This window comes from Nannospalax galili, unplaced genomic scaffold, assembly GCF_000622305.1.
Source record: "Nannospalax galili isolate Female #2095 unplaced genomic scaffold, S.galili_v1.0 scaffold528, whole genome shotgun sequence".
Classification (NCBI taxonomy): Eukaryota; Metazoa; Chordata; class Mammalia; order Rodentia; family Spalacidae; genus Nannospalax; species Nannospalax galili.
The window spans coordinates 2346753-2358320 of NW_008359681.1; the positions used below are offsets into that span (position 1 = coordinate 2346753).

Consider the following 11568-nt stretch of genomic DNA (forward strand, 5'->3'; position numbering starts at 1 on the left):
TCATGATCTCCCAAAGTTCAAGTTACACAAGACATGTGTTTTACAAAGCACTTTGCCTATCATACTCCTAAAATAGTCATTTTCCCCCATCTTGTTACAGGCTTAAAAGACTCAGCAAGATGCTCTTGAGGGAAATGGAAGGAAGGCTGTGAATGTTGGTGTCTTTGTTGACTTTGGCCATTTACAACCATTAATAAATTGTATATTCTAGAAACACCTCACTACTATGTGTCCATGTTGAGGTATAGGGCCAGCACTGGCTTTGCCAGCAAGCCCTCCCAAGCAATTTGAGCTGAGAAACTGACCTCTTTTAAGGACTTTACATTTGGTTTTATGCTACCTTGAGTCCCAAAGTCTAAATGACATGCTAAGAAAACACTTATGGTGACAATATCACATACCTGAAACATTTATAAGATTTTTCCTGTGCTTTCAAAATTCAAGTTAGCCAACCACAAAAAAAAAAAAAAAAAAAAAAAAAAAAAAAACAATAAAAAAAATCAACAACTATATATAAGTTAAGCTTTCATGTAGCCCAGACTAGCCTAGAACTCATTATGCATGACCTTGAACTTCTGATCCTCCTGCCTGCAGCTCTTGAGTGCTAGGGCAACAGGCCTGTACAACCTGTACCACCAGCCTGGTTCTATGTGGTGCGAGGAGTTGATCCAGAGCTTTAAGCGCGTTAGGAAAGCAGTCTACCAACTGAGCTACATCCCCAGCCTTTCAATGACTAAAAGTTTTTAAATTCAGTTATAACTCATCTCCTGGCGTTTTAGCCCCAGTGCCTTAATTCTAGGCTCCCACTTTGAAACTCCCTGTTAGCGCTGTTAATGGAGATAATGCCCCTGAAAGCCCCCGTTAAGTGGAAAGAGCCCCACATCTGCTAATTATCTTTCTAAAGACAAGTTCTGCTTCAGTTTTCTTATCTTGTTTGTAAAGATCTGCTTTCCAGGCGCTTGTGCTTGGCAGGCTGCACAGGACAGAGACCTGCAGCACTTCCTGGATCCTGCGCTCTCTCCTCTTTTCTCTCCTCATAGGTGATACACACTCCACAGCTCTTCAACGACCAGCTTGCTGCAGCTGCTTCATAACCTTGGCCCTGCTCCTCTGTCAACTGAGAGCCAGGGCTGAAGATAATACTTTAAAATGTGTGGCTATATCTTCAGTTCTGTCCTGTCAGCTCTGCCCCTGAGTCCTGTAGCCCCACAGCTTGTCTGTGTCCAGATAATGGATGCTGGGGGTAGGAGGAGTCCCTAAAACCACCACCAAAACCCAACTTAGCTTTTAAAGGGGAAAATCAACTAAAACAAAGCAAACAAAAAAACTGTACTCTTACAAAATTATGTGGGGAAGTCTAATCCTCCAGAGGCAGGCATCAGGTTTCCTCATAATTACATCATGGGCTGTTGGGGGCGAGCAGCAGCTCAGAAGTGGGAGAGGGTCTAAGATTTCCTTTTGTTCACTGGCTGGCATTTAAAGTTTTATAAATGACATGCCATGAGGTCCCTTGCCACTTCAGGGCTGAAGCTCTAGCTGTTGAGACTGGCTGTTTTCTCTAGTCATTTATTTTGAATATTCCAAGCATTCTCATATAACCTATTTCTCATCCCAAATCTCCGTATATTAGTTAACACTTCTGCTAAGAAATAAAATAGAGGTGAAGAAAGTACATGATACAGATATCTAAAACTTAAACATCTCTCCTTTTATTCTGCCCCTAAACACCAGAACCATCTCTGGCCTAAAATCAATACCCAGGGATTAATGATGTTAAATTAATATTAGTCAATAATGATGTTCTAAACTCTTTGAAATTTAGGATTTTATGCCTTATGGGTCTGCACGCACACACAAAAGCAGGTAAAGTAACTTGGTGTTCTAACCAAATGGTAAGAGTCTGCCCAAAGGGTGTTTAACAAACATTTGCTGACTAATTGATGGACTAGCTGAAGGAAAAGACCTTAGACAATGCATTCTTTGTTAAAACACTAAGGTACATTGTCAGGTCCACTTTTATTACCAAGACACTTTGTCATATTGAAATGGCTGAAAACTGTTCACCAGCCTAGAGCTCAGGCTGGGGGGGGGGGGGGTTAGGGCCTTACCTTTCACACCTGTTTTCACTCTCAATAGCTGGGTGGAGCCTAGTATTCACAAACAAAGCCCAGCAGTTAGAGGCTGAGGCCTGCTGCAAACACAGCTAGTTATCACCTTTGACTCCTGACTCCTCACTAAGACTACTGCCCTTGAGGCAAGGAACACGTTGTGCACATTTTCAAGAAGAAAAACAAAGATTGAGTTGAGTAGAAAAACTGGAGGAAAACAAAAAAGTACTTTAACTGATTTACAAAGCCCAGCTAAAGCTGCCTGCTTCATTGTTTCAAAGCATGGAACACCAAGTTCCTTGCTCCCCAAGGCAGTAGGTACCTGTGTCCATTCACGTCAGTGGACCTTTCCAGAAAGGACGCTTGGGCTCATGACCTTTTACTTCTTTTTTTTTTCTTTTTTTTTTTTTTTAAGTCTCTTCTCCTCTTCCCTAGCTGGGCCTCTGCAGCTTTTGTGAAAAGGGAGAATTGTTCTCTTCTTGCTCACCTGGATTGACTTTGTCCTGCAGCTTCCTCATGACTTGGAGGCTCCTGCCCCTTCCCTTTCTATAACAGCCCTCACCTCCACAGTGTATTTGCTTTTGCCTGGCCAAGTCTCTCACCTGGTGTACCAGCAATAGCTGTTAATAACCCAATCAGCTCTGAGGGATAGCTCTCCATGGAGGTGCTAAAGGCCCCCAAACTATGTTTTCAACAACCACCATGACTTGTCCTCACACCCTCTCTTCCTAAACCAGAATCCTTCCCAGCTTGCAATATCCCCCAACCTACTTCTGCACTACTACTGTTTTGTTATTTTGGAAAATGTAAACAAATCAATCTGCCTTTCTTCCTACATTTACTTATTGGTAAGAAAATGTAGGAAGAAGAGAAGAGAAAATGCATCCAAGACTGACCCTACTCTTTCTACTAGAAGGAATTCTCAGTATCCAAATCCTCATCTCCCAATTCTGGCTTGGAACCTGTAGCACCTACTCCTGGATTTCTATGGCACTCCCCAAGCGCAGGACTGGCTAGGAGCCATGTGATATTGATTTGTTTTCACCATAGCAACAGCAAATTAAAACAACCAGCAGGGTGAAGGCAGGCTGTTAAGCAGTAAAGCGACATGACCAGTATATTTCACGAGCATATTTTTCTCCTTTCCTCTGGTTTTCTCTGGTAGTCACTCGACTTTCATGAATTTCATACAGAAGTCAAAGTAAAAATAGCACTGAACGCTTTGAGCACACTACAGCGCTACAAGGCCTACCTCTAAAGCAGGCTGGCTTGCACAGAGTCCAGAATATCAGACCAGATCGATGGAGAAAATGCAAGCTAAAGGCAGGCTCTGATTTCCTGGGATTTCCTAAGGATACATATCCTCATAAAATGCACATGAAATTTACAGACGGAGCTTTATACTTGGGATTATATATCTTAACACCCTAAGACATTGCCAACAATTTCTCAGTACTGAGGTTTCCCTCTTTGTACCTCATGTTGTGCCAAGAGACCTGGAACTTTATTTGTACAAGGTCAAGCACTCCTAAAATTCATTAATAATAGGAGAATAAGAGAAAGTATAACAAGTTCTATTAAGAGAGAGAAATTGAGGTAGGTACTTGTTCAAGGCTACTTAAATTGTGGGAAAGGGGAACCAACTGGCAGTGGGAACTCCTGTGAACTCCAATGTGTTCTAGTCTCAAATTCTTTCTTAAAAGCGCCTCAGTAAATACCAACCTTTCCAATGTTCCATACAATCAAGGGTGTCACAAAAGTGCCACCTGTGACACGGATGAACAGCAGGCACTATTGTATTTTACTTCCTTTGAACCATCTGCCCTAGAACACTGTGCTTTATCTATAAAAGCAGCTGTGCCCATCATAGCAACCTTGAACTTGGTGGCATAACCTGGACCCTAGATAATGGCTTCAGGGGAGCTAGGAATGCAGCCCCTGGGATGGTCCACACAGGTGGTCTTACTGATCTGCACCTTTGAGAAGGTAGGCCAGAAAGAAAGCAGAAAAGCTGAAGGAATTGGGCTCCCCCCAGGGTTCCCCACCGCTTTTCACCAGCCGAGCCAGAACTCGAGCCAGAACTCGACAGAAAACCTGTGTGGATCTGCGGGTGGGAGAAGATGCCCTATTTATAAAGGGGGGATAGGCTGTAGGTTTAAATGTGAAGACATAACTCAAGTCCTGCCAACTGGGAGCTCCAATGTTCCTGGCCTGGACATAGAGAAATATTCCTCTCCACAAGCTGAATAAAAGAACACACAGCAGAAATAGTTGGAGGATGACGTCAGAAGTTCTGGGCTAGTGTCCTGCACTTCTCCTTGAAAGTAAAAACAGTGGGTCTAGAAGAATCTACGTGGCATTGCCCTTATTTTAATGAATACTGCTATCCCTCCAAACCCAGCAAGAAAGAGGAAGAAACTTCCACTTAGGTAGATTGTAAAGAGGTCCTCTGACTTAATTCTTTTGCCTGTTGTCACTCAAATACACATATCCCCTAATTAATATTTTCCCACTTAATCTTTGTCTTTTAAAGGGGCAGTGATGCTTTTTGGAAAAACATTCATGGGGGTGGTGGTTAGGCAAGTTTTTTTTCTTTCCCCCTTCGCTTCAGTGCTTGCTAACTATTCTAAAAATGTTACACATTTATTGTAAACACATGCTTCTGAGGCCTAACAAAAAAAGCACAGTTTCCTCATGCCTGGCAGAAATTTAAAACGGAAAAGGGCAGAAAAACACATAGATCCCTTCCTTCTCCTGGGCCAAGTGCGTTAAAAATAAATCTCCATCCTTTCTCACCGCTCTTTCTCGGCTAGAAAGTTATCTGGCTGGGCAGAGAGAGAGAGCACTGCTTTAAAAGCTAGCCTGCTCTCATTAAATTATTCTGCTGGCTGTGTGTTCTCATTAAAAATGCATACAGATCAGATAATTGCAGTAAGCATTATTAACCCAGCTTTACTTTTGAATATAATGGCTCCACTTTTAAGCTGGAAACAAAGACACAGACATGCCAGGAAAAGAAATGTAAACATTCAACTACAGTATCTAAAACTTGCCAGAAAGCTACCCTCTGCCTTGGTGGTTAAAAATGTGCTTTTGAAATCCAATAAAAGCTGTAGCATTGGAACACAGGGTGGTCTCTAGTTTCCAATAAATAGACATAATTTTGGTCCCAAACCTTCAACCTATGATTATTTACCATGGATTTTTTTTTTTTAAATCCTTAATTGCAAGTGTGTTTTTCAAAGAAAAGGATCCATGTAAACTTTATTCCGAGGCTCACCACAGCAGTAAGAACCTTGTCTATTACAAGAAAACAAGAGTCAAGATCTTTCAAACGCTTAAAAAAATGATAATAAATGGATCCATTCTTTAAATTAAAAAAAAAAAAAAAAAAAAAAAGCCATCGGCTTTATGCCTCACCCCAAACGGGCGGCGTAGATTCCAGCTTTGCCATTTCTTTTTCTCAAATCAAAATGTTACGTAAAACTCCAGGGTTTCCTGTAAGTATTCCATTCGAAAGTGTGGAATCCGGTCTCCCTGGCTTCTCTGGGCACACACACGGAATGCAGCATACTGCAGCAAACTCTTTAAACATTCAAAAAAAAAGGAGGGGGGTGTCTCCTACCTTGTTTAGCTCTGCTGGTCCTTCTCTTGTACAGTAACCCCAAGAACATCTGGAAGGACCGAGTGGCCGCGGCTTCTCCACCGCATCATGAGGAAGAGGGTTCCATGCAAATAGTTCTCCTTCCCTATTTATTGTACTCTGAGAGCCGCCTGCCGTAGCTGGAAAATTTTACCTTCAGATGATGAAGCAAAGACAGTCTAAACTCTGTTGCTGTGAGCTGCAGCCCTTCCTTCCCACAAGCCCCGCCCAGCAGCGGCCAGCCAATCCCGGGCCAGCTCGTCAGCCCTCCTCGTCAGAAACTAGCCCTCATAGGATGACTGACACAGCAACACAGTGCTGGCAGGGTCTGAAAACAGTGCGTCCATACTGATGAAAGAGGAATTTCCCTCTCCGAAGAAAGCAGTCAGAGCACCAAGACGAAGTGGCTCATAATTGGCAGAGCACAGAGAGGGGTAGTTCAGGAAAACATGCTTCAAGACAGCCAGTCCAGAGCTCGGACTTTCACTTGGGAAATCACGAAACTCCTAAGATGTCCAAGAAATCCAGTCTGTACCCGAAACTGAAGTCCTTAGATCATTTGTCAAAGCACATATATATGGCAGTTCAGTGCTTGACATGGAAAATAATATCTTACAAAACATTTACATACAATTTCCATGACTGAGGGAAAATGTACTAAGTGCAAGTGCTTACTCAGAATCAAAACATGCTTGCTGGCATGCACACACAGCTTTGCTGTAGAGCGTCTGCTCTTGCAGTGATTAATTGGCGTCCATACATCTTTCATCTAAGTTTTCAGAGCACTGGGGACTTCCATTAAGGAATGATGAACAACAAAATTAGTATCTATACTTTGAGCTTTCATACTCTGGTTGGCACCGACGGGAGGCTTACGTGTGCCTTAGATGCCATTTGATAAATGTTCATGCATTGGCCCACGTTCTCATTAATGCAGCAGTGATTACCGGAAGGTGTTTATTGCTGAATACACCTGGCCTGTGATCCAAGGGGCACCCTTAGATCCCACTCTACAAAAGATGATCCAGGAGGCGCTTGGAGTTCCCCAAAGATAAAGCAGGGAAAGAGAACTGGAAGGGTTATATCCCCCCCCCCCCCCCCCCCAGTCAACAGCATTTCTTCGTGCTTTGAAAACAAAAACATATGGCATTTAGAAAACACAATAAGCACACCACATTTTCCTTCCACTAAACACAACATTTTGAATTTTAAAAATTAAGTATGATGGTTCTGTGACTAGCTCCAGGCAGGAACAAAGCCTGTATGTAAAAGATTGTAAAAGCCTTCATGTAAATGATTGAACCCAACTATATTTTTTTTATATAAGCAACTGCTTAAAGTATCCAAAATGAAGCAGCAGGGTGAAACGCAATGGCTTTTTTTTTTAATATTTTGTCGAATGCATCTGAAAAACCCAGCATTTCATGAGATTTGTGGATTTCATCAATACACTATCATGCTTTATTCCCGTGATTTTAATATTTAATAGTTATTTTCATGTCCACCCAACATCATCATCTGTAAGCTTTGATCCAGTATACTTTGTTTTCTGGAAACAAATTAGCTCTGGTCAAACAGGTGGAAAGTTCTTTGGCAATATCAATATATTTATACTATATATACCTGGGTAATCCCAGTATTAGAATTCTCTTCCCCATCTCTCTCTGACATTGAAAGCTTTATTCTCCTAATCTGATTCCTGGAATTTTAGCCACCTCTGACCCCTATTCTCACACAAAGAAATGAAGTCTTGTAGATTTTTCCTCCAAGCTAGGCCAGAACTCTGACCTGTTCCCTGCATGATAGAAAAGCTAATGATGGCTTCAGGGACTCAAGCCTCCTCAACTCTGGTCTTCCCTGTTGCCAGACAGGTTTTTCCTAAGTCATGTAAAGACATGTTACTTTAATACCCAAATCCTTCCCTCTATAAAATCCAAATTACAGACTTTGTAGATCCTGCAAAATGTGGCCTCTGTCTTTGTAGTCAACTTTTCCTCCATTGTTTTCCTAAATGAACTTCCTTTCTCTCTACCTGAATGCTCACGCCTTTCTTACCCAGCCTATAGACCCCTGTTCAAATGTCCTTTCTTCTGCCATGCCATCCTCTGATGTTCAAAAGGGCGTCTGAACTGTTCATCGTAGCAGACTATTTTAAGCCCTTAACAATGTAGCCTTGTGGAGCCAGCTTGCCTGAGTCGATCTTGCCATTTTAAGAAGGCAAGGTTTGTGTCCTACATTAATTAAGATAATGTGCACAAAACATCTATACAGAGGCTGGTGTGATAAAGGCGCACTAAATGATAGCTGTCCCCACAGTTATTTCTGCGTTGTTCATTGCATTTCACAAGAGACTGTGCACAAACTTCCTGATTTCATGATTTTTATCATAAGAAATGATATTGTACCGATTCATTTGTACAAGTCAAAAATCTGGCAATATTTTCTGACTCCCCAATCATCATTTGAAAGCCATTATCAAAGTCTGTCAAGTCTAACACCTGAATATTTAGAACTTTTCACTTTACTTTTTATCTGCCAGTAGACCTTTGTCCTGGTAATCAATGCCTTTTACTTTATTGAAATAACAGTGTCTTAGCTTATCTCCTGAGTGTCCCATCTTGTCCTTCCTCCTCTCTCTCCTCTCTTCTCCTCCCCTCTACCCCCACTTTGTCATACTGGAGGGCTGAACCTAGGGTCTTCTACACAAATAGGGCCTTGTATATATTAGGAAAACACTATCACTGAGCATGTAATCAGTCCTTTTATTCTTTTTTAACTTTTTTTTTTGAGAAAGGGTTCCACTGAGTTGCCCACCGTGGTCTTGAACTCACTCTGTAGGCCTAGGCCTTGAATTTGTGGTCTTCTACTCTCAGCCTCAAAGTAGCTGTAGTTACAGGCCTGTGCCACTAGCCCTGGTTATGAATATATTCTTGACCCCCTTTAAATCTTTTTGCCTGAATGTATGTAAGCATACTATGTGCATGCAGTGCAGACAGAGGTTAGAAGGTGTGGCTCCCCTGAAACTGGAGTTATGGATGGTTGTTAGCTACTATGTGGGTACTGGGAACTGAACCCAGGTGATCTATAAGAGCAGCCAGTGCTCTCAACTGCTGAGCTATCCCTCCAGCCCCTAGAATAAGGTTTTTGTTTTTGTTTTTAAAGAAATCTTACTATTTGTTCTAGTTTGTTTCTTCGTTGGTATGACAAAACACTGACCAGTACCAATTTGTGGAGGAAAGGGTTTATTTTGTCTTACATCTCCTGGGTCACAGTTCATCAATGAGCCCAAGGTAGGAACTCAGGGCAGGAACCTGGAGGCAGGAGCTGGAGCACAGGCCATGCAGGAACACTGCTTACTGGCTTGCTCCCTGGCCCTTGCTCAGCCTGCTTTCTTATGCAACACTGGCCCACCTGCCCAGGGGGTGGGGTGGGGGTGGGGGGGTACCACTGACAGTGGGCTGGGCCCTCCCACATCACTCAACAATCAAGAAAATGCCCCACAGACATGACCACAGGCCAGTCCTATGGAGGCAATTCCCCAACTGAGGCCCCCTCAACCCAGCAAACTGTTTATACTTCTTGCTTAAAACTTTTACTAGGTACTAAATTGTGCATACCTCCCCACAAATTCAGGTGCTGAAGTCCTAACCCCAAGGTGATGAGATTTGGAGAAGGGCCCTTGGAGGTAACTAAGCTTAGGTGAGGTGATAGAGGTGGGACCTCCATAATGGGGTTCCTGTTCTTGTAAGAAGAGACACCAGAGAAAGGTGTCTTTCCATCTTGGGAGAGCACAGTGAGAAGATTGTTCTCTGCAAGTCAGGGAGAGCATCCTCACCAGATGCAGACTGTACTGGACCCCCGTTCAGATCTCCACCTTCAGAACTGTAAGAAAATAGACTCCTATTGTATAGTCTATGGGATTTTGTTATGGTAGCCCAAGCAGACGATACGTGCTTAATTATCTTTGAATTCGGGAGTCAGGGGAAAGGCTCAGTAGGTAATGTACTTGCCATGAAAACGTGAGAACCTGATTTCAGATCCCAAGAACCCAAATAAAGCAAATTGTGTAGCGTGCATCTGCAATCCCAGAGCAAGATGGAGAAGACAGAATTCCTGGAAGCTGGTGAGCCAGCTGGCCAGTACACCTGGTGTACACAGCAGCAAACAGCAACAGACCCCGTCTCAGATAAGTTGTCCCCAGACCTCCACATGTATGCTAGAGCCTGTACATGCCTGTACACACACACACACGCATACACACACACATATCATACATGCACACACACACACAAAAATAAAACTATATATAAATCTTTGAGTTGCTGTTAGAAAAAAGATGAAAGTTCCTTACCAGCCTTCAAGGTTGCCATGGGGCTTCTGCATGCCTCCCCAGCCTAGTCAGAGGCCATCTTTGCTGGGAACCCTTCCATGACCCCCAGGATGAATTTAGGCTCACTTGTTTTCTCTCATAGCCCTGAGAACTCCAGAGCAGTGCCTTTCAAATTCTACTGTGCATGCAAATCCCCGAGGGATCTTGTTAAAATGCAGATCCAATCTCAGGAGTTCCTGGGTGGATACTGAGATTCTGCTTTTCTAACAAGCTCCCAGGTGAGACCGATGCTGCCTGTCCACAGATGACTCTTCAAACAGCAAGATTTTACATATGCTGCTCACTGTGTCGCTCTTACTACAGAGTATGGTTACACATTAATTTGGTTAATTATTTACTTCAGGCCTGTCTTCCCTGTCAGCTTGTTAGAATTAGAAGTCACCAAGTCCTCTTATGCATCTAATCTTTGTGTGCTTGGCACATGGGAGGAGACGATTGAACACAATGTATGTTGAAGAGAAAAACTGACTCATGCAATGCGTTACAAAGCCAAGTTGGGTTTTCCTTCTTTTCCTTTTCTCCCTTTCTGCCACTTTCCTTCTTCCCTCTTTTATGTGAGTCAACATAAATTTCTTGAAAGTATATAAAGAAACTGAACTGATGCGGAAAAAACTTAATCTTTAATGATATTATAATGTTAAGTCAAAATGAGAGTGGTTAGGAAACCAAACCTAAAACATCAAAATAATTTCAGAGCATCAGTGCACATGCCTGTAATCTCAGTACACTGAAGACAGACGTAGGAAATTATGAGTTCAAGCCCACCTTGGGCTACATGGAGAGCTCAAGGCCATCCTGGGCTATATAGCAAGAGTTTATGTAAAAGAAAAAGCCTGAGAATGTAGCTTGGTAGTAGAGTACTTACCTAACACACATAAAGTTCCATTCCCAGCACTGGAGAGAAAAAAAGATTATCAATTGTGTCCAAAATAAGGAGGGGCCAAAAGAACTAAAAGACACTTGATGTGTCCAATAGAAGCTGTCCATGGTGATTAATTCTAGATCAGTATATCCATGTCGAGTAAGAGGGAGAGTGGTTGAGAAAGCATGCGTAGGATGGAGGTCAAGATGATTGCTGGACAGAGTGGTACCTGCTTGTGATCGCTTGACCCCTAAACTCCATTCCTCGCTTGACTATACCAGAGATATTTTGTTTTCACCTTATCTCTAGCTACAATTATTTTCGTAATTTTTTGCTGAATCCGTTCTCCTTCTATTGAGTACATTTGTATTATGCACTTCTCTACTCTCTGTGAGAGAAGTGACCACGTTTTACTTGTCACTGGTTTATCCCTCATACTGAGAACATGCAGTTATATAACAATAGGCACTAAGTAGTAGAATGATAAATGGCACTAGTGAGAATACAAAGTATTGGTAGGAATGTCATAGTGGGGATGGATCTAATAAGTAATATATAATATATA

General features: G+C 42.4%; 1 protein-coding gene across 9 annotated transcripts in view; it reads right to left on the reverse strand.

Moving 5' to 3' along the window:
- Mbnl2 (muscleblind like splicing regulator 2) overlaps positions 1 to 10369 on the reverse strand; it is a 172822-nt gene extending 162453 nt beyond the window's left edge. For 6 of the 9 annotated variants that reach the window (XM_008823601.2, XM_008823602.2, XM_008823600.2 and 3 more), the window contains exon 1: positions 5734 to 5965. The gene's annotated coding sequence lies outside the window, so the exon portion shown is untranslated. Of the gene's footprint in view, positions 1 to 5733; positions 5966 to 10102 lie in introns of those variants that run through there. The other 3 variants (XM_029558905.1, XM_008823595.3, XM_008823599.3) reach the window with 3 other exon arrangements.
- Positions 10370 to 11568: the final 1199 nt, after the last annotated feature.